The sequence below is a fragment of the Muscardinus avellanarius genome (assembly GCF_963383645.1).
Source record: "Muscardinus avellanarius genome assembly, chromosome: 18".
Classification (NCBI taxonomy): Eukaryota; Metazoa; Chordata; class Mammalia; order Rodentia; family Gliridae; genus Muscardinus; species Muscardinus avellanarius.
The window spans coordinates 49,813,646-49,839,975 of NC_137804.1; the positions used below are offsets into that span (position 1 = coordinate 49,813,646).

Below are 26,330 nucleotides of genomic sequence, written 5' to 3' on the forward strand. Positions count from 1 at the left end.
ATCTGCCTTTCTCCTGTCTCATCCTCTCTAGGAGTGCAATTATAAGCCAGGGCCACCACACCTGGCTAACCTCACCCCTTTTTTTATTTTTATTTAGAAACTGGATCTATTAATTTGTTCAGAGCCTGACTTTGAACCTGTGATCCTCCTGTCTCACTTTCCTAAGTACTGGGATTACAGGCAAGCACCACTATATCCAGCCTCATGCTTTTTTGACTTAGACACAGATTAGGGGCTAAGAGTCTGCGATGATTAAGAACAAAGGGATTCTCTGCCCTTTGCTGTTGCCCAGAGATGGTCCTGCTTAGACACAAAGACCCCGCAGCTGAGCCTGGTTTCGGCCTGGGAAGGGAAGGAGTTCTGGGCAGGGTTGTGGTGCATCCTTTTTGGCCCCTCTGAGCCCAGAGAGGAACCTTCCCCTTCATTTAGTCCTCAGGGGAGGGACCCGGATCACTACCCAATGAGAGACGTACCTGGCACGAGCTGTCCAATGAGGTGTAAGGGCTCAGGGGTGGGGCGGCAACAACTCTGGCTGAGTTCCTTTTTGCCTCCACAATACTTCTGCCTGAGTGTGCGTGCTTCAGCTGGGCTGCGGGAAGCCAGAGATGGTGAGTTTGGGACCAGGGCGGTGTGGGGCTGGGGAGATGGCGCCCGGTCTCCTCCAGCCCGGCCTCCACCCTTGTCCCTGGCTCCATGGCTGTGGCGGATGGAGGGCGGTATCTGGAGGGTGGCGGGGGCCATTCCCTCCCGGATGGAGGCGATCCCAGAGGTGTCTAAGGGTCTGGAAGCAGCGTCCTGGTCTCCAGCTTGTGAAAAGTGAGAGGGTGTATATTGGAGTTATAATGCCCTGGGTTCAATCTCCAACACCTAGGAAAAGAAAGAAACAATAAATGTGAAGTGCAGGGCGTGGTGTTCACGCTTGTAATCCCAGCATTTGTGAGGCTGAGACATGAGAATCGGGATTTGAACAAGCCTCGGCAGTTTAGTGAGGCCATCGGAAACCGGTCTAATTTTTTTTACTTACTAAGTACTTACTAAGTACTAGCTGAGGCTGTCCTTGAACCAAGATCCTCCTGTCTCAGCCAACCAAATGCTGGGGTTACAAGCATGAGACACCAAGCCCAGCTCATGTGAACTTCTTATGAAGTTTGTAGAGATCTGGGGTAACGTGAATCTCACTCTTCATGCTAGCAATATGTCATTGTTTTAGGTGTTGGTGGCTTTTGAGGATGTGGCTGTGACCTTCACCAAGGAGGAGTGGGCTTTGCTGGATCCATCCCAGAAGCACCTGTACCGCGATGTGATGCAGGAAACCTTGAGGCACCTGGCCTGCGTAGGTAAGGGTGGCGTCCTTCCCTCCTTAGTCAGTGGAGTGCACGATTTCTTGCTCATCAGCGCTGTGACATGATTTGAAATGTTGAAGGTAACCATTTGGTAAATATACCAGGTGTCATCACATTGTTTATTTTAAAACATCTACCTAGAATTTAGTAATTTTTGTCGATTGTTGTAATAATTCATAATGATCCTTCTGGGTCTACATTTTAGACCAAGAACAGGAAGAGCAGAACATTAAAGATGGCTACAAGAGTTCCAGGAGGAATCTAAGGTAATGGTCACTCACTGAAGAAAGCAATGAGCCTGGTGTGGTGGTGGACATTTGTTTTCCTAGTATTGGGGGGGGTAGAGACAGAAGGATCCCAGGTTCAAGACCAGCTTCAGCAACTTAGTGAGTCCCTGTTTCTAAATAAAATATAAAAAGTTCTGTGAGCCAAGTGTGGTGGTTCACGCTTGTAATTCCAGCATTCAGGAGGCTGTGACTGGAGGATCACAGTTCCCCGATAGCCTCGGCTACATAATGAGGCCCTCTGCAACTTCGTGAGACCTTGTTTAAAACTAAATAATAATTGAGGAGGTTTTGCAGCTCAGAGGTTGAATGCCTCTGGGTTCCATATGTAAACCCGCAAAAAAAAAAAAAAAAAGTTTTCTGTGTATAGCTTGAAGGTGGAATGTTCCTGGGTTCAATCCCTGTAACCACATAAACACCAAAGAGAGAGAGGGAGAGGGAGAGAGAGGAAAGAGAGAGAGAGAGAGATAATAGTATCTGGTTGTGCACACTTGTAATCTCAGCATTCAGGAGTCTGTAACCAGAGGATATCGGTTCATAGACAGCCTCAGCTACTTAGTGAGGCCCGCTGCAACTCTGTGAGACCCTATTTCAAAGTAAGGAATAAAAGCCAGGTGTGGTGACACACGCTTGTGATCCCAGCATTTGGGAAGCTGAGACCAGACGATCGTGGTTCACGGACAGCCTCAGCTACCTAGTAAGGCCCTCTGCAACTCAGTGAGATCCTGTTTCAAAATAAAGAACAAAAAATAGGACGGGGGATGTAGCTCAGAGGTCAAAAGCCTCTGGGGACATCCTCAGACTGCAAAAAGAAAAAAACAAAAAAAAAACGGAAGAAAATATAGGGCTGGGTGTAGCTTGGAGGTGGAAGGTCCCTGGTTTCCATCCTCAAAATAGCAACAAATGAAAAAAAGAAAAAGAAAGAAAGAAAAAAATAATAAAAGCAGAAAGGAATTAATCTCAAGAAACCTAAAGTAGAAAAAATTAATAGGTTGAGCCGGGCGTGGTGGCGCACGCTTGTAATCCCCGCGCTTGGGAGGCGGAGACAGGAGGATCGCGCAGGTTCGAAGCCAGCCGCGCTGGCGTAAGAGACCCTGTCTCAAAAATATAAAATAGGTCTGGGAGTGTAGCCCGGAGGAAGAAGGGCTTCCAGGAACCCCAGAACCACCAAAAAAAAAAAAAAAAAAAAAAAAAAAAATTAATAGGTAAGCAAATGATTTCGTAACTACTACTTAAAATAGATTTATTCTCAAATATACCTAAAAATGCATACAATTTGGACTTTTTTTTTTTTGGGTTTTGTCATGGAACTAGGGGTATTTGACCTCCGAGTTTCACCCTCTGTCCTATTTTTTATTTTTTATTTTTGAAACAGGGTCTTGACTAGCTGAGGCTGTCTGTGAATCCCAATCCTCTTGCTTCAGCCTCCCGAATTCCAGGATTACAAGCCTGCGCCACCAGACCTGGCCAAGTTAGAATTTTCTAATTGTGCATCCAAAATCAGAAATATGTCAACATTAGAAACATCTCAAACATCAACACGACATCTTAAGTCCAGTTTTTTGATGACTAAATATAGATAACTTTATTTACATGTTAGTGTTTGTAAATAAGGTATACATGATACAAAAATAAATTTTATAGCAGGCGTGGTGGCGCATATTTGTAATCCCAGCATTCAGATAGGCTGAGACTGGAGGATTGTGGTTCACGGACAACCTAGCTCCTTAGTGAGGCCTTCTGTAACTTAGTGAGACCCTGTTTCAAAATAAAGAGTAAGGAGCCAGGCGTGGTGCACGCTTGTACTCCCAAATTTCAGGAGGCTGAGACTGGAGGATCTTGGTTCTTCACAGCCTCAGCATCTTAGTAAGTCCCTGTGCAACTCAGTGAGACCTGGTTTCAAAAAAAGAATAAAAGCAAGGCGTGGTGGCACATGCTTGTAACCCCACATTTGGGAGGCTGAAACAGGAAGATCATGATTCAAGGACAGCCTCAGTTACTTAGTGAGGCCCTCTGCAACTCAGACCCGGTTTCAAAATAAAGAATAAAACATAGGGCAGGGGTTGTAGCTCAGAGATGAAACGCTTCTGGGTTCCATTTCCAACCCCCCCCCCCAAAAGAAAAGCCAAAAAAAGAATAAAAAATGGGGGAGCGGGTGTAGCTCAGTGGTCAAATGCCCCTGGATTCCATCCGCAGACCCTCAAAAAAAAAAAAAAAAAAAGAATAAAAATAGGGAATGGGCCAGGTGTGGTGGCACATACTTGTAATCTTTGCACTTGGGAGGCTGAGATAGGAAGATCGCACAGGTTCAAAGCCAGGCTCAGCTACTTAGTGATGCTCTCAGCAACTTAGTGAGACCCTGTTTCCAAATAAAGTATAAAATAGTTTGGGGAATGTAGCCTGGCAGCTTAAGGGAAACCCTGTGTAAAACTTAATTAAAACAAACAGAAAGCTGGAGCAGGCCTGTCATCCCAGTGCTAGGGAGGCTGCAAGAGGAAGGTCACACACCTGACAGCAGCCTTGGCGATGGCGAGGCTCAGAGAGTCCTGGTTGAATCAGAGACCCTATTTCAAAGTAAAAGGGCTGGGGCTGGACTCTAGCAAGGTGGCAGAGTGCCCCTGGGTTGAATCTTCATTTAAAAAGCTTGCCGTGGGCCGGGCGTGGTGGCACAGTCTTGGAATCACCGTGCTTGGGAGGCGGAGACAGGAGAATCGCGCAGGTTCGGAGCCAGCCATGCAGGCGTAAGAGACCCTGTTTCCAAAATATAAAATAGATCTGGGAGTGTAGCCCGGAGGTAGAAGGGCTTCCAGGAACCCCAGTACAATTAAGAAAAAAAAAAAGCTTGCTGTGGGGGCACATCCCTGTAATACAAAAACTTGGGAAGCTAAGACAGGATTAGTGCGTGTTTTAAATGCTAAGTGAATTAGCAAAACTTTGTTTCAAAATACAAAATAAACTGGGGGTGGTGGCGCACGCTGTAATCCCCGCTGTTGTGAGGCTGAGACAGAAGCATCTGGCAGGTTAGAGGCCAGCCTCAGCTGCTTAGTGAGGCTCTCGGCAACAGAGTGAGACCCTGTTTTAAAGAAAATACAAAAAATATAGGGCTGTGACTAAACCCGAAGGTAGAAAGCCTCTGGGTTCCAAGCCCAAACCACACAAAAATAAATAAATAAAAAATAAAAGCCAGGCGTGGTGTCACACATTTGTAATCCCAGCATTTGGGAAGCTGAGACAGGAGGATCACAGTTTGCGGACAACCCAGCTACTTAGTGAGGCCTTCTGCCACTCAGTGAGACCTGGTTTCCAAATGAAGAACAAAAAATAGGACAGGTATGTATCTTGGAGGTAGAATGCCCCTGGGTGACATCTCCAGACCCGCAAAATAGGGAAAAAAATGGACTTAAGATGTAGCTTAGAGGTAGAATGCCCCTGGGTGACATCTCCAGACCCGCAAAATAGGGAAAAAATGGACTTAAGATGTAGCTTAGAGGTAGAATGCCCCTGGGTGACATCTCCAGACCCGCAAAATAGGGAAAAAATGGACTTAAGATGTAGCTTAGAGGTAGAATGCCCCTGGGTGACATCTCCAGACCCGCAAAATAGGGGAAAAATGGACTTAAGATGTAGCTTAGAGGTAGAATGCCCCTGGGTGACATCTCCAGACCCGCAAAATAGGGAAAAAATGGACCTAAGATGTAGCTTAGAGGTAGAATGCCCCTGGGTGACATCTCCAGACCCACAAAATAGGAAAAAAAATGGATTTAGGTTGTGGCTTATAGTTATAATGTCCCTGGTGTCAATCCCAACACAAGGAGAAAAAAAAATGGCTGAGGATACAGCCGAGTAGTAGAATTCTTTTTGTTGTGTTTCGTTTGTTTTGGGTTATGCGTGGGAGGGAACCCAGGAGCCTCCTACCTCTGTGCTACATCCATAGCGTTTTTTAGTTTTAATTTGAAAACAGGGTGTCACTGAGCTGCTTAAATTTTCCACCGTGCTGAGGCTAGCCTTGAGCCTGCAGTACCCCTGGCAGCCTCCCAGGTCCTGGGATTCTAAGCGTTGCCACCCCGCCAGGCAGTAGAATGCTTTTGTATCATGTACAAGGCCCTAGGTTACATCCCCAGGACCACAGAATGAAAAGACAGGCTAGAAAGAATTGTTAAGAAGAGAACGGCCTGATATAAACACTAATGCTTTGATAATCACTCCCCTAGATCTATCCTGTAGATCTTTTCTGCCATAATGTTCAAAAATTCCTTCACAACATAAGACTATTGGTCTCATAGAATAGCATTAATAAACACATCTCTAGTAATGTGCTTCTTTTTCTTCTCCTTTTTTACAGAAGTCAAGTGGTAGAAGGATTTGTGGAACCTAAACTTGGTAGTGAATGTGGAATAGTCTTTGGCAGTTCTCCAGATCCTATCCCTAGGAAGAAAACTCCTCCTGGAGTGAAAGCAGGTGGAAGGCAGACGTGTAGAGAAGTTCTCCCTGGTCATTTGTCCTTAAATGAGCCCCACAGAGCTCAGTCTGAACAGAAACCGTGTGTGAATTTAAAATGTGGAAAGACATCTGATAAACATAAGGAACAGGGGGAAACCTTCAGTTCTCCCAAGTGCTTTTTGAAACCTGAAGAAAATCACAACGGCGATAAACAGCATGAATGTAAGCACTGTGGGAAAGCCTTCAATCGTCCCAGTCGCCTCCAGATCCATGAAAGAATTCACACTGGGGTGAAGCCGTACGTGTGTGAGCACTGTGGGAAAGCCTTCAGTTGCTCCAGTGACCTTCAGAAGCATGAGCGAATTCACACTGGAGAGAGGCCTTATGTATGTGAGCACTGTGGGAAAGCCTTCAGTCGTTCCAGTACCCTCCAAATACATGAAAGAATTCACACTGGGGAGAAGCCCTATGTGTGTGAGCACTGTGGGAAAGCCTTCAGTCGGTCCACTTACCTTCAGAAGCATGAGCGAATTCACACTGGAGAGAAGCCATATGTGTGTAAGCACTGTGGGAAAGGCTTTAGGCATTACAGTAGTCTTTACAAACATGAAGGATCTCACACCGGACAGAAGCCCTATGTGTGTACGCAGTGTGGGAAAGCCTTCTCTGATTCTTCTTATCTAAGAACACATGAAAAGCTTCACACTGGCGAGAAACCCTATGTGTGTAAGCAGTGTGGGAAAGCCTTCATTTATTCCAAGCACCTTCACGTACATGAGCAAATTCACACTGGGGAGAAGCCCTATGTGTGTAAGCAGTGTGGGAAAGGCTTTCATTCTTCCAGTTACCTTCACGTACATGAGCGGATTCACACTGGGGAGAAGCCCTATGTGTGTAAGCAGTGTGGCAAAGGCTTTATTTCTTCCAGTTCCCTTCACAGACATGAGCAAAGTCACAGTGTTGAGAAACCCTATTTATGCAAGCAATGTGGGAAAGCTTTTACTTTTTCTAGTTCCTTCCACAAACATGAGAGGATTCACACTGGAGAGAAACCATATGTGTGTAAGCAGTGTGGGAAAGCCTTTAGTTCTTCCAGTTACCTTCAAACACATGAGCAAATTCACTCTGGGGACAAGCCCTATGCATGTAAGCAATGTGGGAAAGCCTTTACTACTTCTAGTGCCTTCTGCAGTCATAAGAGATCTCACACTGGAGAGAAACCGTATGTGTGTAAGCACTGTGGGAAAGCCTTTAGTTCTTCCAGTTATCTTCGGACACATGAGCAAATTCACTCTGGTGGGAAGACCTATGTATGTAAACACTGTGGGAAAGGCTTTAGTTCTTCCAGTTACCTTAGCATTCATGAGCAAATTCACAGTGGGGAGAAGCCCTATGTATGTGAGCAGTGTGGGAAAGCCTTTAGTATTTCTAGTTCCTTCCATAGACATAAGAGATCTCACACTGGAGAGAAACCGTATGTATGTAAGCAATGTGGGAAAGCCTTTAGTTCTTCAAGTTACCTTCCTATACATGAGCGAATTCACTCTGGAGAGAAGCCCTATATATGTCAGCAATGTGGGAAAGGTTTTAGTTCTTCCAGTAACCTTCATACACATGAACAAATTCACTCTGGTGAGAAGCCCTATGTATGTAAGCAATGTGGGAAAGGCTTTAGTTCTTCAAGTTCCCTTTCTATACATGAGCGAATTCACTCTGGAGTGAAGCCCTATATATGTAAGGAATGTGGGAAAGCCTTTAGTTCTTCCAGTATCCTTCACACACATGAGCAAATTCACAGTGTTGAGAAAACGGATGTGTGTAAGCCATGTGGGAAAGCCTTTAGTTTATGTAGTTCCTTGAACAGACATAAAAGATCTCACAGCAGAGAGAAACTCTGTATGTAAGCAGTGTGGGAAAGCCTTCAGAGTATCCAGTCTTTTGATTCAACAGCAAAGAACTCACGCAGAAGAGTAACCCCAGATAAACACTTCGTGGAGGCTTCACTATCACAGAAGAACGCATATTGATAGTGTGACTGTCAAAGCTGGGGGAATGCTCATAGAAGTCTTGGACCAATTCACAGATACGAAAGAACTCAGTCTGGAGAGAAACCTTGAATAAAAGTACAGAAGTCTTCAGCTGTTCCCCATGTTGAAATCCACAGTGATTAAAACCTTCGAACTTGTCAAGTTGTAGCAAATATTTTCCATGTCCTGTGAAAGTTCTACATGTACTGGAATCCTCTAAAGAAAAGTAATATGAAGACTCAGTGCAAACAACGTGTGAGGTACACTCAGAAAACACACAAGGGGAAGAAAATTACCTAAAACTAAGAATATATTGTGTTTATCAGTGTTTTACACTTAAAGTAAATCTCTGGACTCTTCATTGCTAATTTTTTTTTTTTGGTGTGTGTGTGTGTGTGTGTGTGTAGGTCTGGGGATGGAACCCAGACATCTTTGACCTCAGAGCAACATTCCCTGCCCTTTGTTTATTCTTTATTTTGAAACAGGGTCTCACTAAGTTGCAGAGGGCCTCAAAGTAGCTGAGGCTGTGCGAGAACCAAAATCCTTCCATCGCAGCCTCCCGATGCTGGGATTACAAGCCCGCACCACCACGTCCGGCTACAGGCAACATAATTTTAAATTTTGTTTTGGAAATTGTGTATGACTCTCCTAGGCGGGGTGCTTTAATCAGGGCATTAATTCTTTTCCTCTTTCAATTATTACTTTTTGGTCCCAGGTAAATTGAAATCCTTTTTGCAGGCCAGGCGTGGTGGTGCAGGCTAATAATCACATCATTAGGGAGGCGGAGACTGGAGGGTCGAATTAGGAGACAGCCTCAGCTACTTAGGGGCTTGGCAACTCAGTGAGACCTTGTTTCAAAAAAAAAAAAAAACTAAAATATTGGGCTGTGGATATAGCGCAGTGGTACAACCCACTCAATGTTATACCCAGTACCACAAATAAATAAAATCCTTTTTGCAGTATTAAAGAACTAGTTGGTTTTTTGTTTGTTTGTTTGTTTTTAGTTCTTCTATATTTGTTGAGCTGATCATAGACGACCATACCCTGCCCTGACCCAAAGCCGAGCAGCATTTGAAAGGTTCAAACGGGCAGCTTTCTACTCACCCCAGCCTGCTGTTTGGGCCTTTTCTGTTTGAGCTCGTGGGTCAGTCTGGGAATGAAGGTGAGAGGAGGTCAAAACTAAGAAGATAGAAGCCTTAAAACTCACCAGGCACAAGCCTGGGAGAGCTGAAGGAAAATAACCACCATCCTCTCACATAGATGCTACAAAGGGCCAGCTGTTGGCCTGGCGCCTTAACCAGAGAAGTAAGAGGGGATATGACACCCTACCATCCCCTATCATCAAAGCAGGGTTCCAGGGCAATCAGCTGCTCATTTCTGTTTCTGCCTCCAGTACCAGTCCTGCCCTGTGTCAGCAGCTGCTCCTGTGTGCATGTGGACCCTGGGGATGCTGCAGGCAGCTCTGCCTGGTGGAATTGACCATCACAACCCTCGGTAAAGAGCAGGTGTCGCACATCACTTTTCAGTGGCTAAAGGATTTGGTTTGTGTTCTGTGTGCCCTTCAGGTTGGACATGAGATCTTGGGACCTGAGATTTAACTCTGCTTTGCACACAGATGTCTGGATACCTCTGTTAAATGTCATTCTCAAATGTAAAACAGCCTTTTTTTATATTTAATTTATATATTTATTTTTATTTTTGCAGTACTGAGGATGGCACCCATGGGCATTCTACCTCTGAGCAACACTCCATCAATATTTTATTTATTTTTTTTACTTAATTTATTTTGCAATACTGGAGATGGAACCCAGGGGCAGTCTACCTGTGGGTTACACCCCCAGCCCTAGTTTTTATTTTTGAAATGGGGTCTAATTGAGTTGCAAGGACCTCACTAAGTAGTAGCTGAGGCTGACTGTGAACCACAGTCCTCCTGTTTCAGCCTCCCAAATGCTGAACTACCACACCTGGATTTAAAACAGCCTTTTTCTATACAATGCTGTCATTAAAACCATCATTGAGTGAGTGATGCAGTGAACCCCATAAAGAGTTGCAGATTCTCCCAGATTGGGAGAGGGATCTGTTCATGAGCACAGATCTATCCCAAGTTGATTTTTTCTATGAGTGGATCAACATCTAAAAAAAATTCAGTTACCCCCCTGTAAGCACAGAAGGAAATATGTGTGCTTCCAGGGGGCTTCTCTTTCTTCTGTGTCTAGGCTCACACTGTTCACTCTGCAGCACATGCTGTTCCCCATCGCCTGTACACCCCTTGTCCTTCAGTGTCCTCTGGGGGAAATGACACCAATTCCATGAGTGTGGTCAGGTCCACACCTCCTCGGTATATATTCTTGCAGGACACTGCCCTGTTTTCTCATTTGAGAAAACAGATGGATGACTGCGTTCTACCTTTCAACCGGATCGTATCGCATTCCCCACTTTTTTTTTTTTTTTTTGGTAGTGAAGTTTGAACCTGGTGGCTTTCTACCTCCTGAGCTAAGCCCCCAGTCATTATTATTATTATTATTATTATTATTATTATTATTAATTGTTTTGTGTGTGTAGTCTTGGAGGTGCAACCCAGAGGTTTTTCTACCTCCGGGCTATCCTCCCAGACTTATGTTATACTTTATTTGGAAAGAAGGTCTCATTACGTTGCTGAGAGCCTCACTAAGTCACTGAGGCTGGCTTTGAACCTGTGAGATCTTCCTGTCTCAGCCTCCCAAGAGCAGGGATTACAAGTGTACACCACCATGACTGTCCTATTTTATTATTTTGAAACAGGGTCTCACTAAGTTGCTGATCTGGATGTGAATCTGCCTTTCTCCTGTCTCATCCTCCCAAGGACTGCAATTATAAGCAAGGGCCACCACACCTGCCTAACGTCATCCCCTTTTTATTTTCATTTAGAAACCGGATCTATTAATTTGTTCAGAGCCTGACTTTGGACCTGTGATCCTCCTGACTCATTTTCCTAAGTACTGGATTACAGGCAACACCACTATATCTAAGTTAATGTTCATTTTATATAGACACAGATTAGGGGCTGAGAGTCTGCAATGATAAGAACAAAGGGATTCTCTGCCCTTTGCTTCTCCTGGTTCCCTTTGGAAAGCTAACTGCACATGTGACAGGGTCAGAGTTGTGATAAGGAAAGCTCAAGGGTCTACAGAGCTTAGTGTCTCAGCCTCCCAGGTACTGGGATTTCAGGCATGCACCACTATGCCCGGTTTACACACAACACTTCTGACACCACACATGTGGGCTTTTGCACACTATTACGTTATCTCCACCTCTCAGACAACATACAGGTGTGGAACAGGTCCACTGAGTTCTGACACTTGTGGAGCTGGTGTCTTGCTCCACAGGTTTAAAGGCTCAGTTCCTCAAGATGGCTCTCACATCAGATGCCACACACAGGATTAAGGGCTCAGGGGCCATCGTTAGTGCCCAAATTGAGTACCGTGTCAAGATGCCAAGGTCCAGCCCTCCAGCTTTCCCTTCCTGTTACATTTGATCATGTGTTAAAATGACTCACAGGACTCAGGAAAACATGTTACTTACCATTACCTGGTCATGACAAGAGACAGAGCCCAGGCACCTCAGCATGGACGGGGTTCATAGGCATGTGTGAAACTTCCAGGTCTCAGCTCAGGTCCCGCTGTCATTTGTACCCATGAAGGAAATCTGAGCCAGGTGTGGTGGTGCATGCATGTAATCCCCATGCTTGGGAGGCTGAGACAGGAGGATCACACAGGTTCTGAGCCAGCCTCAGCTACTTAGGCTCTCAGCAGTTTAGTGAGACCCTGCTTCCAAATAAATTATAAAATAGGTCTGAGAGTATAGCCCGAAGGTAGAAAGCCCCTGGGTTCCACACCAAGTAACACACACACTCACACACACACACACACACACACACACACACACACACACAGAAGAAGCTGGGGGTGGTGGCACATGGTTGTAATCCCATCTTCAGGAAGCTTAGATCTAAGGATAGTACTTAGCAGAGAATCTCAGCTACTTAGGCCCTTTGAAACTCACTGAGACCTGGTTTCCATATAAAGAATAAAAAGGGCAGGGGTGTGGCTCAGAGGTCAAATTCCCCTGGGTTCCATACCCAGAACCCCCACACACAAAAAAAAAAAAAAAGAAAAGAAAAGAAAAGAAAATCTGAATATTAGAGGAAGATTCTTTTGGTAGTCTCCTGAAAAAAAGTTTTATGAATTTTTCCATTTTCTTTAGGCCAGATCATTAAGCTGACTCCAAGATAAATTTTCGGTGTTGAAGCAGGGAGTTTCTATACTGCGAGGAGGGGCTGCAGGGCAGGTGAGCTCCCTGACTTCCTTCCTTTGTGCCTAATTTCTTTGCACAGAGACTGGGTCAAAGCTGGGCCTGGTGGTGCAGGTTTGTAATCCCTGGGCTTGGGAGGCTGAGACAGGAGGATCACACAGGTTTGAAACCTGCCTCAGCTACTTAGCCATGCTCTAAGCAACTTAGTGACACTGTGTTTCCAAATAAAAGTATATATAAAAAAAATACGGGTGAGGTCGGCGGGCGCTGGCAAATCGGGTCCGGGATTTAGAGCTGGCCGGGGCTGAAGGCGCGGCTGACGTGGAGGGGTGGGGTAGAGAGTAGGGGGCGGTAGTCGGGGGTGGGGGGGGGTGGGGGTGGGGGTGGGAGGAGGAGGAGGCGGCGAATCACTTATAAATGGCGCCCAAACAGGACCCGAAGCCGAAATTCCAGGAGGGTGAGCGAGTGTTTTGCTTTCATGGACCTCTTCTTTATGAAGCAAAGTGTGTAAAGGTTGCCATAAAGGACAAGCAAGTGAAATACTTTATACATTACAGTGGTTGGAATAAAAATTGGGATGAATGGGTTCCGGAGAGCAGAGTACTCAAATATGTGGACACCAATCTGCAGAAACATCGAGGACTCCAAAAAGCCAACCAGGAGCTGTATGCAGAAGGGAAGATGAGAGGGGCTGCTCCAGGAAAGAAGACATCTGGTCTGCAGCAGAAATAGTTGAAGTGAAAACAAAAAAGAACAAGCAAAAAACACCTGGAAATGGAGATGGTGGTAGTACCAGTGAGACACCTCAGCCTCCTCGGAAGCAAAGGGCACGGGTAGACCCTACTGTTGAAAATGAAGAAACATTCATGAACAGAGTTGAAGTTAAAGTAAAGATTCCCGAGGAGCTAAAACCTTGGCTTGTTGATGACTGGGATTTAATTACTAGACAGAAACAGCTCTTTTATCTTCCTGCCAAGAAGAATGTGGATTCCATTCTAGAGGATTATGCAAATTATAAGAAGTCACGTGGAAACACAGATAAGAAAGAGTATGCTGTTAATGAAGTTGTGGCCGGGGATAAAAGAATACTTCCATGTCATGTTGGGCACTCAGCTGCTCCACAAATTTGAGAGACCACAGTATGCTGAAATCCTGGCAGATCACCCTGATGCGCCCATTTCTCAGGTGTATGGAGCACCACGTCTACTGAGATTATTTTTACGAATTGGAGCAATGTTGGCCTATACACCTCTGGATGAGAAGAGCCTTGCTTTATTACTAAATTATCTTCACGATTTTCTCAAGTACCTGGCGAAGAATTCTGCAACGACTACGAGGTGGCCCCTCCTGAGTATCATCGGAAAGCCGTGTAAGGGGCGCCGTCAGAGGCATCCTCACGCTTGTGTTGAGATCTCTGTAAACACATTTTGTTCTTAGTCCTTCTCTTGTACATATGATGAACTTTGAAGATGTTAGTGTATAACAGTTGATGTTTGTTTTCTGTTTGATTTTAAACAAAATAAAAGGGGTCACTGCTCCTTTTTTCTTTTCTTACTTTTTTCATTTCAAAGTTGCTGCCAGTGTATTCAATGGTCGACAACAGAGACATGCTGTAGAGTGTTTTATTGCCTAGTTGGCAAAGCTGCTTTTGAATGCTGGTGGTTCTATTCCTTTGACACTACGCAGTTTTATAATATGTGTTAATGCTATATGACAAAATGCTCTGATTCCTAGTGCCAAAGGTTCAATTCAGTGTATATAACTGAACACACTCATCCATTTGTGCTCCTCTTTTTTTTTAATGGTGCTTAAAGTAAAGAGCCCATCCTTTGCAAGTCCTCCATGTTGTTCCTTAGGCATTTTATCTTTGCTCAAATTGTTGAAGAATGGTGGCTTGTTTCATGGATTTTGTATTTGTGTCTTATGCACGTTTTAACATTATAGACACAATGCATTGTGTAGCTACAGTTTTCTGGAAAAGTCAATCTTCTAGAATTGTTTTTCAGACCTTCAATAAATTTCTTTAAATTTCAATAAATAAATGAATACATCTGGGAGTATAGCCCGGGGGTAGAAAGCACGTGGGTTAAAATCCAGTACTACCAAAAATAAAAAAATAAAAAATAGTTTGTGTCAAAGATCAGAGGCCTGGAGGAAGGCAAGGAACTTAAGGAAAGCTTGCTTAACAGTGCTGAAGCAAGCTCCATTCCAGCAGGGCTCGTGTTCTTAGTGTGTGCCCAGCGGTTGTCTCCATGGGACACTGATGCTGAGGACATTCTTGGCCCCATTTCCGGGAGGAAGACCTGGAAAGAGCCCGCTAACTGCTGGAAGAAGCAGGTTCTGCTCTGGGAAGCCCAGAGCTGCTCCTGCTTAAACACAAAGACCTCGCAGCAGGGCGGGCTTGGGCATGGGGCGGGAAGGAGGCCTGGGAAGTGCTGTGTCTGTGTTTCTTTTGGCGCCTCTGAGCCCAGCGCTGATCGCTTCCTGGTCCCTGGGTTCCGAGGGGCGGGCCATATATCTCTATCCAATCAGAGGCTCCATATCCGGCGCGCGTCGACCAATGAGGTGCGAGGGCGGCACAGGGGCGGGACAGCAATGCCTCCGGCAGAGTTTCTTTTTGCCTCTGCCATATTTCGGCCTGGAGTCGGCGCGGTGAGCAGAGCCGCGCTTCAGTCTCCTTCCATCTGACACCTGAAGCCCGGGCAGCACTCGGCGGGGACCCGGAGATGGTGAGGTTGGGACAGGGCGCAGGGGCGGGGAGATGGCGCCGGCCGCCCTGTGTCCGCGGCTCCGGCTGTGGCGGCGGAGGGCGGTGTCCGGAGGGCGGGGGCCCATGATCCCGAGGTGTCCAAGGGTCTGGAGCGGCGTCCTGGTCTCCGGCCGTCCCGGCCGCCAGGAAATCCTGAAATATCTGACCTGAACCTGCTTAGCCGGACTTATCCCCGGGAGGGGCGCACGCGCACGTGGCTGGGGGGTGAGGGGAGGCGGCGGCCTCTGCGCCATCAGAGAGAGGGGTGAGGATGAAGGAGGAGGAGAGGGACGCGACTTGATCACTTGAAAAGAAAATAATGAAAAGTGAGGGTGTAGCGCTGGGGGTATAATGCCCCTGGGCTCAATCTCCATTACCTCTGATATACACTCTCAGCCATACTTACTTGTGCTTTTATGTATTTGTAAAAGGGTTGAACCCAGGGCATTCTACTTCTAAGCTATATCCTCATCTACGTGTGTGTGTGTGTGTGTGTGTGTGTGTGTGTGTGTGTGTGTGTGTGTGTGTTTGAAACCAGGGGTATTCAACCTGTGAGCTACATTCCAAGCCCTATTTGGGAGAGGTATAGGGGATGTAACCCAGGTCATTCTACCTCTGAGCTGCACTCCCAGCCATGTTTTTTTTTTTTTTTTAATTTTATTTATTTTTGGCACACCATTTTATTTTATTTTATTTTTTTTTTTTTGCAGATCTGGGAAGGAACCCAGAGGCATTTCACCTCTGAGCTACACCTCCTGCCCAATTTTTTGTTCTTTATTTTGAAACAGGGTCTCACTGAGTTGCAAAGGGCTTCACTAAGTAGCTGAGGCTGTCCGTGAAGCACAAACCTCCTCTCTCAGCCTCCCAAATGCTGGGATTACAAGCATGCGCTGTCATGCCTTGCTTATTTTTTAATTTCTTAATGGTGCAATATGTTCATACATCATATTGGGGTAAATAACTTGTGTGTACAGACATGTACACATTACTGATTTAACCCCTACCCAATTCCCACCCCATTCCCTCCTGTCCTTCCTTCCCTTGCTTGGCTTAGTGGTTGACTTTGATATGTTTAAGTACATTGTGTGTTTTAGAGATTTTCCTCTTCCCCCGTCCTTTCTCCTCCTTTAGGTTGTCTTGTTTGCTTCTCTATAGTATTTCCTTTTTCATGTAGGATTCCTCCTATGACCCATTACTCCCTAGCACTCAGATATTAGGGAAAGCATCTGATTTCTTATTTTTTTTGTGACTGACTAATCTCACTGAGCATAATTTTCTCCAGTTCCATCCATTTACCTGAAAATGATGTTTTTTTAATGGCTGAGTAGAATTCCATTGTGTACATATTCCACAGTTTTGTAATCCATTCATTTGTTGATGGACATCTTGGCTGGTTCCATATTTTGGCTATGGTGAACTGTGCAGCTATGAACATAGATATACATGCATTAGTTTGGTAGTTTGGTTTCCTATCTTTTGGGTAGATACCCAGAAGTGGTATTGCTGGATCAAATGTTAGATTTGTTCCCATTCTTCTCAGGATTCTCCATACTGTTTTCCAAAGTGGTTGCAGTAATTTGCAGTCCCACCAACTATGTTTTGTGTGTGGTACTGGAGGTGGGACCCAGGGGCCTTTCTACTTCCGGGCTATACTCTCTGACCTATTTCACACTATTTGAAAAAAGGGTCTCATTAAGTTGCTGAGAGCCTCACTAAGTAGCTGATGCTGGCTTTGAACATGTGTGATCTTCCTGTTTCAGCCTCCCAAGTGCAGGGATTACAAGCATGTGCCATCACGCCTGGCCTATTTTATTATTTTGAAACAGGGTCTCACTAAGTTGCTGATCGGGACATGAATCTGCCTTTCTCCTGTCTCATCCTCTCTAGTAGTGCAATTATGAGCCAGGGCCACCACACCTGGCTAACCTCATCCCTTTTTTATTTTTATTTACAAACTGGATTAATTCATTCAGAGCCTGACTTTGAACCTGTGATCCTCCTGTCTCAGCTTCCTAAGTACTGGGATTACAGGCAACACCACTATATCCGGCCTCATGCTTAGTTAACTTAGACACAGATTATGGGCTGAGAGTCTGCAATGATTAAGAACAAAGGGATTCTCTGCCCTTTGCTTCTCCTGGTTCCCTTTGGAAAGCTCCCTGTTTTCACATGGGATAGGGTCAGAGTTGTGATAAGGAAAACTCGAGGGTCTACAGAGCTTAGTGTCTCAGCTTCCCAGGTACTGGGATGTTGAGGCATGCACCACCATGCCCAGATTACACACCACACTCTGACACCAAATGTGTGGGCTTTTGCACACTATTACTTGGTCTCCACCTCTCAGACACCATGCTGGTGTGGGACAGGTCCACTGAGTTCTGACTCTTCTGGAGCTGGTGTCTTGCTCCCCAGGTGTAAGGGCTCAGTCCATCAAGATGGCCCTCACATCACATGCCACACACAGGATTTAAGGGCTCAGGGAGCCTCATTCCTGCCCAACTTGAGTACCATGTCAAGATGCCAAGGTCATGCCCTCCAGCTTTTCCTTTCTGTTATTACATTTGATTTTGTGTTAAAATGATTCACATGACTCAGGAAAACACGTTACTTAACTGTTCATGACAGAGACAGAACCCAAGAACCTCAGCATGGAAGAGGTTCATAGGCATGTGTGGAACTTCCAGGTGTCAGCTGAGGTCCCACTGTCATTTCTACACACAAAATCTTAGAGAAAGATTCTTTAAGTAGTCTTTAAAAAAATGTTTATGAATTTTTCCATTTTCTTTAGTGCAGATCATTAAGCTGACTCCAAGTGAAGTTTTAGGTGTTGAAGGGGAGAGTTTCCATACTGGGAGGAGGGGCTGCAGGGCTGGTGAGCTCCCTGACTTCCTTCCTTTGTGCCAAATTCCTTTGCACAAAGCCTGGGTCAAATCTCTGCCTGGTGGCGCAGGTTTGCAATCCCTGCACTTGGGAGACTGATACAGGAGGATCGCACAAGTTTGAAACTAGTCTCAGCTACTTAGTGAGGCTCTCAGCAACTTAGTGAGACCATTTAAAAAAATACATCTGAAAGTATAGGCAGAGGGTTACAATCCCAGTAGCATCAAAAAAAAAAAAAAAAAAAAAGAAAGAAAGAAAAAAGAAAAAAAGAATGGGACAAAGATCAGAGGCCTGGAGGAAGGAGAGGAAGTTAAGGGAAACTAGCAAGCTCATTCCAGCAGGGCTCCGTGTTCTTAGTCTGTGCCCAGCTGTTGTCTCCATGGGACACTGTTGGACACTGAGCACATTCTTGGCCCCATTTCCAGGATGAAGACGCAGAAAGAGCCCACTAAGTGCAGGAAGAAGCAGGTGCCGTTCTGGAAAGCCCGGAGCTGCTTCTGCTTAGACACAAAGACCCCGCAGCTGAGCCGGGGCTGGGCCTGGGGGGGCAAGGAGTTCTGGGCAGGGTTGTGGTGCATTCATTTTGGCTGCTCTGAGCCCAGGGTGGATCCTTCCCCTTCATTTATTCCTCAGGGGCGGGGCCTGGGTCACTACCCAATGAGAGGCATATCCGGCGCGAGCTGTCCAATGAGATGTAAGGGCGGCAGGGGTGGGGCAGCAACACCTCTGGCAGAGTTTCTTTTTGCCTCCATAATACTGCCTGAGTCTGCGTGCTTCAGCGGGGCTGCGGGGAGCCAGAGATGGTGAGTTTGGGACCAGGGCGGTGTGGGGCCGGGGAGATGTGCCCGGTCTCCTCCAGCCCGGCCTCTACCCTTGTCCTGGCTCCATGGCTGTGGTGGGTGGAGAGCGGTATCTGGAGGGTGGCAGGAGGCCGTCTCTCCTGGATGGAGGCGATCCCAGAGGTGTCTAAGGGTCTGGAAGCAGGGTCCTGGTCTCCAGCCTGTCCCTCAGCGGGTCCGCCATGAAATCCTGAAATATCCTGACCTGAACCTACATCGCCAGACTTATCCCAGGGAGCGGCCGCACACACACGTGGCTGGTGAGAATGAGGGGAGGCGGGCGGCCTCTGCGCCATCAGAGAGGTGAGAATGAAAGGAAGAGGAAAGGAAGGCCACTTTATCATTTGAATATAAAAAAGTGAGAAGTGAGAGGGTGTATGTTGGAGTTATAATGCCCTGGTTTCAATCTCCAATACCTAGGAAAAGAAAGAAACAATAAATGTGAAGTGCAGGGCGTGGTGTTCACGCTTGTAATCCCAGCATTTGTGAGGCTGAGACATGAGGATCAGGGTTTGAACAAGCCTCAGTAGTTTGGTGAGGCCATTGGAAACTGGCCTAATTTTTTACTTACTAAGTACTTACTAAGTACTAGCTGAGGCTGTCCTTGAACCAAGATCCTCCTGTCTCAGCCACCCAAATGCTGGGGTTACAAGCATGAGACACCAAGCCCAGCTCCTGTGAACTTCTTATGAAATTTGTAGAGATCTGGAGTAACGTGAATCTCACTCTTCATGCTAGCAATATGTCATTGTTTTAGGTGTTGGTGGCTTTTGAGGATGTGGCTGTGACCTTCTCCAGGGAGGAGTGGGCTTTGCTGGATCCATCCCAGAAGAACCTCTACCGCGATGTGATGCAGGAAACCTTGAGGCACCTGGCCTGCGTAGGTAAGGGTGGCCTCCTTCCCTCCTTAGTCAATGGAGTGCACGTGGTTCTTGCTCATCAGCGCTGTGGCTCAATTTGAGATGCTGAAAGGAAACATTTTGGTAAATAAAGCAGGCATCATCTCATTGTTTATATCATGCCCTCAGGCTAGAATTTAGTAATTTTTATGGATTGTTGTAATAATTCATAATGATCCTTCTGGATCTACATTTTAGGTCAAGACCAGGAAGAGCAGAACATTAAAGATGGCTACAAGAGTTCCAGGAGGAGTCTAAGGTAATGTTCACTCACTGAAGAAAGCAAGGAGCCTGGTGTGGTGGTGGACATTTGTTTTCCTAGTATTTGGGGGGGGGGGGAGTAGAGACAGAAGGATCCCAGGTTCAAGACCAGCCTCAGCAAGTTAGTGAGTCCCTGTTTCTAAATAAAATATAAAAAGTCTTTTAGCCGGGGTTGGTGGCACACACTTGTAATTGCAGCATTCGGGAGGCTGTGACTGGAGGATCGTGGTTCCCCGACAGCCTCAGCTACTTAGTGAGGCCCTCTGCAACTTAGTGAGATCTTGTTTCAAACTAAATTATAAAAAATAGAGCAGGTAATGTAGCTCAGAGGTTGAATGCCCCTGGTTTCCATATCCAAACCCATAAAAAAGAGTTCTGTGCATGTAGCTTAAAGGTTGAATGTTCCTGGGTTCAATTCCTGTAACCACATAAACACACACACACACACACAGAGAGAGAGAGAGACAGAGACAGAGTCAGAGACAGAGGATGGGATGTAGTTATGCACACTTGTAATCCCAGGATTAAGGAGGCTGAGACCAGAGGATAGCAGTTCATAGACAGCCTCAGCTATGTAGTGAGGCCTGCTGCAACTCTGTGAGACCCTCTTTTCAAAATAAGGAATAAAAGCCAGGCATGGTGGCACATGCTTATAAAAGAATAAACTACAGAGCTTGGCGGTATAGCTTGGAGGTGGAATGCCCCTGGTTCCCATCCTCAGAATGGAAAAAAAAAAACTAATAAATAAATAAAAAGCTAAGGAAATCATTCCATAACTACAACTTACAATAGATTTAATCTCAGATATACCTAAAAATGCATACAGGTTGAACATTTTTTGAGTGTGGGTTTGGGGATGGAACGCAGGGGTATTTGACCTCCAAGCTACACCCTCTGTCCTATTTTTTTTAATCCTTATTTTGGAAACAGGATCTCACTAAGTAGCTGAGGACCTCACTGAGTAGCTGAGGCTTTCCGTGAACCACGATCCTCTGGTCAAAGCCTCCAAAATTACGGGATTACAAGCATGTGCACCATGTCTGGCCAGTTTGGAAGTTTCTAATTGTGCTTCCAAAATCAGAAATATTTCAACAATAGCGGGCCTGGTGGCACACACTTGTAATCTCAGCATTCGGGAGGCTGAGACTGGAGGATCACGGTTCGTGGACAGCCTCAACGACTTACTGAGGTCTTCTGCAACTTAATGAGACCCTGTTTCAAAATAAAGAATTCAGGAGCCGGGCTTTGTGGTGCATTCTTGTAATCCCAGAATTTGGGAGGCTGAGATGGAGGATTGCAGTTCGCTGACAGCCTCAGCAACTTAGTGAGGCCCTCTGCAATTCAATGAGACCCGGTTTCAAAATAAAGAATAAAAAATAGGGCAGGGGGTGTAGCTTGGAGGTTCCATCCCCAGACCCACTGAAAAAAAAAAAAGAATAAAAAATAAGACAGGGGCCAGGGTAGTGGTGCACGCTTGTAATCCCCACACTTGGGAGGCTAACAGGAGGATCGCGCAGGTTCGAAGCCAGCCTCAGCTACTTTGTGAGGCTCTCAACAACTTAATGAGACCCTGTTTCTAAATAAAGTATAAAATAGGTCTGGGAGTATAGCCTGGAGGTAGAAAGCCTATGGGTTCCACCCATAGTATCATTTAAAAAAAAAAAATAGAGCAGGGGGTGTAACTCAGAAGTGAAATGCCCCTGGTTTCCATCCCCCAAACCTCAAAAAAATCCAAAAATATATATAGAGAGAGATTTTTTTTTTTTTTTTTTTTTTTTTTTGGTGGTACTGGGATTCCTGGAAGGCCTTCTAAATCCGGCCTAGACTCCCACACCTATTTTATACTTTTTTTTTTTTTTTTGGAAACCGGATCTCTTTTTTTGTTTTGTTTTGTTTTGTTTTGCAGTTCTGGGGATGGAACCCAGGGGCATTTGACCTCCGAGCTACACCCCTGCCCTATTTTTTATTCTTTATTTTGAAACCGGGTCTCACTGAGTTGCAGAGGGCCTCACTAAGTAGCTGAGGCTGTCCGCGAACCGCGATCCTCCAGTCTCAGCCTCCCAAATGCTGGGATTACAAGCGTGCGCCACCACGCCCGGCCTGAAACCGGATCTCTTAAGCTAGTACTGCTGGCTTTGAACCTGCGCGATCCTCCTGTCTCCACCACCCAAGCATGGGGATTACAAGCGTGTGCCACCACGCCTGGCTAAAAATAATAGTTTTGTATTGAGACTGGGACACATCTTTGAGGTAGCTCATTATGTATGCACTTCAAAATCCAAAACAGAGCCAGGTGTGGTGGCGCAACTTGTAATCCCCGTGCTTGGAAGGCTGAGAGCGGAGCCTCAGCTACTGAGTGAGGCTCTCAGCAACTTAGTGAGACCCTGTTTCCAAATAAAATATAAAATAGGTCTGGGAGTATAGCCCAGAGGTAGAAAAGCCCCTGGGTTCCATCCCTAGTACCACCCAAAAAAAAAAAAAAAAAAAATTCAAAACTGTTTAGTCGCTAACATTTTGCATATGGCTTAGTCAGCATAATCAAATAGTTGATTGGGAAAGAGTATTATGAAACCCGATATGAGTCAGGTGTGGTAGCTCATGTTGATAATCTCAAGTACCTACAAGGCTTGGGCAGGAGGAACATGAGTTTTCTACAAACCTGGCAACTTACGGGAAACCCTGTCTAAAACTCAATTAAAACCATCAAAGAGCTGGAGCAGGCCTGTCATCCCAGTGCTAGGGAGGCTGTAACAGAAAAATCACAAACTTGCAAGCAGTGTTGGCAATGGCAAGGCTCAGAGAGTCCTGGTTGAAATATAAACCCTGTTTCAAAATAAAAGAGCTGGGGCTGGGCTGTAGCTGAGTGGCTGAGTGCCCCTGGGTTTAATCTTCATTTAAAAAGCTGGCTGTGGCGGCACATCTCTGTAATACAAAAACTTGGGAAGCTAAGACAGGAATAGTGCACGTTTGAAGTGCTCAGCGAATTAGCAAGACTTTGTTTCAAAATAAAAAATAAGCTGCTGTGGTGGCACCCGCTGTAGTCCCCGCTGTTGTGAGGCTGAGACAGGAGGGTCTCGCAGGTTCGAAGCCAGCCTCAGCTGCATAGTGAGGCTCTCGGCAACTTAATGAGACCCTGTTTCCAAATAAAATATAAAACATATAAGGGCTGGGCATATACCCAAAGGTAGAAAGGCTCTGGCTTCCACCATCAGTAACACAAATAAAGTAAAATTAAAAAATAAAAGCTGGGTGTGGTGGCACACACTTGTAATCCCAGCATTTGGGAGGCTGAGATTAGAGGATCGTGCTTCACAGACAGCCGCAGCTACTTAGTGAGGCAACTCAGTGAAACCAGGTTTCAAAACAAAGAATAAAAAATAGAGCAGGGTGTGTAGCCTGGAGGTCGAATGCCCATGGGTTCCATGTCCAGACCTGCAAAAAAAAAAAAAAAAAAAATGGACTTAGGATGTACCTTAGAGGTAGAATGCCCCTGGATTCAATACCAGTACAGAAAGCAAAACAAAAAATAAAATGCTTGTGGATGTAGCCAAGTAGTAGAATCATTTTTGTTGTATTTTGTTTGTTTGTTCTTGGTGATGAAGAAGATGGAACCCAGGAGCCTCCTTCCTCTGTGCTACATCCATAGCCCTTTTTAGTTTTAATTTGGAAACAGGCTGTCACTGAGCTGCTGAACTTCTCTACCTTGCTGGGGCTAGCCTTGAACCTGCAGTTCTCTTGTCTCAGCCTCCCAAGTACTAGGAGTATAAGCATTCGCCACCCCGCCGGGCAGTAGAATGCTTTTGTATCATGTACAAGACCCTATGATACATCCCCAGTACCACAAAATGAATAGAAAGAAATATTAAGAGAAAGGCCTGATATAAATCCTACTGCTTTGATAATCACTCTCCTAGATCTTTTCTGCCATTAATGTTCAAAAATTTCTATATAACATAAAACCAATAAGTCTCATGGAATAGTATTAATAAACACATTTCTAGTAATGTGCTTGTTTTTCTTCTCCTTTTTTACAGAAGTCAAGTGGTAGAAGGATTCCTTGAACCTAAACTTGGTAGTGAATGTGGAATACTCTTTGGCAGTTCTCCAGATCCTATCGCTAGGAAGAAAACTCCTCCTGGAGTGAAAGCAGGTGGAAGGCAGATGTGTGGAGAAGTTCTCCCTGGTCATTTATCCTTAAATGAGCACCACAGAGCTCAGTCTGCACAGAAACCGTGTGTGAATTTAAAATATCGAAAGACATCTGATAAACATAAGGAACAGGGGGAAACCTTCAGTTCTCCCAAGAGCTTTTTGAAGCCCGAAGAAAATCACAATGTAGATAAACAGCATGAATGTAAGCACTGTGGGAAAGCCTTCAGTCGTCCCAGTCACCTCCAGATCCATGAAAGAGTTCACACTGGGAAGAAACCGTATGTATATGAGCACTGTGGCAAAGCCTTTAGTTTTTCCACTTACTTTCAGATACATGAGCAAATTCACACTGGAGAGAATCCGTACGTATGTAAGCACTGTGGGAAAGGCTTTAGGCGTTCCAGTCATCTTCACAGGCATGAAAAATCTCACTCTGGATATAAACCGTTTGTGTGTAAGCAGTGTGGGAAAGCCTACTCCCATTCTTGTTATCTAAGAACACATGAAAATTGTCACACTGGAGAGAAACCGTATGTATGTGAGCAATGTGGGAAAGCCTTTACTTTTTCTAGTTCCCTCTGCAGACATAAAAGATCTCACACTGGAGAGAAATCATATGTGTGTAAGCAGTGCGGGAAAGCCTTTAGTTCTTCCAGTTACCTTAAGACACATGAGCGAATTCACTCTGGGGAGAAGCCCTATGTGTGTAAGCATTGTGGGAAAGCCTTTAGTTTTTTCTGTAACTTTCAGACACATGAGAGAATTCACACTGGAGAGAAGCCCTATGTGTGTAAGCAGTGTGGGAAAGCCTTTAGGCATTGCACTGATCTTCAACGGCATGAAAGCTCCCACTCTGGATATAAACCCTATGTCTGTAAGCAGTGTGGGAAAGCCTACTCTCAATCTTATTCTCTCAGAACACATGAAAAGATTCACACTGGAGAGAAGTCCTGCGTGTGTAAGCAGTGTGGGAAAGCCTTTAGTTATTCCCGTGATCTTCAAAGACATGAGAGATCTCACACTGGATATAAACCCTATGTCTGTACGCAGTGTGGGAAAGCCTACTCTCAGTCCTCTTCTCTCAGAACTCATGAAAAGATTCACACTGGAGAGAAGTCCTGTGTGTGTGAGCAGTGTGGGGAAGCCTTTAGTTATGTTACTCATCTTCAGACACATGAAAGATCTCACACTGGATATAAACCCTATGTGTGTAAGCAGTGTGGGAAAGGCTTTAGTTCTTCCAGTTACCTTCAGACACATAAGCGAATTCACTCTGGGGAGAAGCCCTAGTATGTAAGCAATGTGGGAAAGGCTTTAGTTTTTATTGTTCCTTGTACAGACATAAATGATCTCACACTGGAGAAAAATCGTATGTGTGTAAGCAATGTGGGAAAGCCTTCAGAGTATCCAGTCTTTTGATTAGACATCAAAGAACTCACACAGGAGAGTAACCCCAGATATACACCATGGGGAGGCTTCACTATCACAGAAGAATGCATAGTTGAGACTGTGACTACCAATGCTTGGGGGAATGCTTGTAGAACTCTTGGACCAATTAACAGATATGAAAGAACTCAGTCTGGAGAAAATCCTTGAATAAAAGAAAAGTGCAGAAGTCTTCAGTTACTCCCCATGTCCAAATCCACAGTGATTAAAACCTTGCAACTGTGAAAAGTCCAAGAAACTTGTCATTTGTAACAAATATTTTGCACATCCTGTGAAAGTTTTACATAAACAGGAATCCTCTAAGGAAAAGTAATATGAAGACTTCAGAACAAACAGCGTGTGAGGCACACTCCAGAAAACACACAAGGGGAAGGAAATTACCTAAAATTAAGAATATATTGTGTTTATCAGTGTCTTACACTTAAAGAAAATCTCTGGACTATGCATTGGTAATTTTGACACTTAAATGATGAGATAACATACTTTTTATGTTTGTGTACAGGGCTGGGGATGAAACTCAGAGGTACTTGACTTCTGAGCTACATCCCCTGCCCTATTTTTTATTCTTTATTTTGAAACACGGTCTCGCTGAGTTCAGAGGGCCTCACTAAGTAGCTGAGGCTATCTGCAGACCCCAATCCTCCAGTCTCAGTCTCCTGAATGCTGGGATTACAACCCTTGCCACCATGTCCAGCTAGAGCCAACATAATTTTAAATTTT

At 45.2% G+C, this 26,330-nt stretch overlaps 1 pseudogene across 1 annotated transcript; it reads left to right on the forward strand.

The window, feature by feature from the left end:
• The first annotated feature begins 12,801 nt into the window (after positions 1-12,801).
• On the forward strand, positions 12,802-13,757 carry LOC308276341 (mortality factor 4-like protein 1; annotated as a pseudogene). The gene has a single exon. The product of its transcript is annotated as a mortality factor 4-like protein 1 (transcript).
• The last annotated feature ends 12,573 nt before the right edge of the window (positions 13,758-26,330 follow it).